This window comes from Myotis nattereri (genome assembly GCF_964212035.1).
Source record: "Myotis nattereri genome assembly, chromosome: 3".
NCBI classification, from domain to species: domain Eukaryota; kingdom Metazoa; phylum Chordata; class Mammalia; order Chiroptera; family Vespertilionidae; genus Myotis; species Myotis nattereri.
Window position 1 is genome coordinate 56,658,814 of NC_138077.1, and position 1,631 is coordinate 56,660,444.

Consider the following 1,631-nt stretch of genomic DNA (forward strand, 5'->3'; position numbering starts at 1 on the left):
ATCAGCCCCATTTATAAACATAGATGCTTATGAAATGTTTGCAAATCTATTTGAAATATTTTCATTCTGACTAAGTAGAGTTTATACAAGGAATTAAGGATGATCGAACATCAGGAAATATAAAACTGTATTAATAGATTAGTAATACATATAGTCCATAAGATACAGAAAAGCTATTTGTCAGAATTTAGTATACTCATGATTGAAACAACCTCTCAGGAAACTGATAATAAAAGGAAATTTTTTTAAGTTGATAAAGAGCATCTGTCAAAATATTGCAGCAAACACTATTCTTGATCCTAAGATTCTAGGCTCCCTTTCAGTAGAGTTAAGAAAGCGATAAGGATGTCCTTGCTTACCATTTACACTCACCATTGACAGGCGGTTCTAGACAACGCAAAAAGACAAAAAAAAAAAAAAAAAAGGTGAATATTGGAAAGATGAAACTGTCCTTATTTGCTTGCAATAGGATTGTCTTGGAGTTTTTAAGTGGAGAATATAAAGTAAGAGCTTGTAAAGTTCCCTCGACACTAAGTCAGTATATCAAAATCCTGTTCACCGATAATAACCAATTAGAAAAATTAATAGATAAAGGATCCCATTTTCAATAGTAATAAAAGCCTCCAGATACTAGAAGTACTCATTACTAACACATGTATAGGAATATTTTTGGAGAAAATTACAAATATTGAAAGAAAAACAAAACCCAAATAAATGGAGAAAAAGGCTGTGTTCATGAATTGAAAGACTCATTATAAAGATGCCAATTCTCCCCAATTAACTTATAAAATAAATAGGCTTATAAATAAATAAATAAATAAATAAATAAATAAATAGGATGAGGATGTGGAGCAACAGAATCATTTACTGCTGAGAGAAGTGTAAATCAGCACAACAGTGTTAGGAAGCAATTTGGTTACACCTAACTCAGAAATTCCAGTCCTAGATGGAGAATCTTTGGTGTGTCCCTCAGTAGACACACCATTAATGGGTTTATTGCAGCAAAAAGCAGGAAATGGTCTAAATGTCCATAAGTAGAAGAATGGATAATAGTGGTATACTCATGGGAATATTGTACATATTATGTATAGCAATGTTGAATGAGAGAAGCAAGCTATGGAAGTGTAGAAAAAGAATAGTATTTATATAAATTTTAAAGCCTGGAAAACAAAACTACAGAATGGGGCAAAAGCAGGTTTACACTTGTATGTAAAACAGTTTATTCTTGTATTAGTATTTATTATTTTCCATATGAACAACTGTAAACCTACTTTTGCACTACTCTGTATATAGTGTTTATGCTTATATTATCATTTTTATGAATATATATATATATATTTCTTTCAGAGATGAAGGGGGTGAGAGAGACAGAGAGACAGAGAGAGAGAAATCAATGATGAGAGAGAATCATTGATTGGCTGCTTCCTGCACGTCTCCTACTGGGTATTGAGTCCATAACCCGGGCATGTACCACAACCAGGAATCGAACTGTGACCTCCTGGTTCATAGGTTGACACTCAACCACTTAGCAATGCTGGCCAGGCTATATTGTCCTTTTAGGAATTCATGCAAACATGCTTGGGAATGATAAACAATGAGATTGTTATGGTGGTTAACTCTAGGGAGGAAGG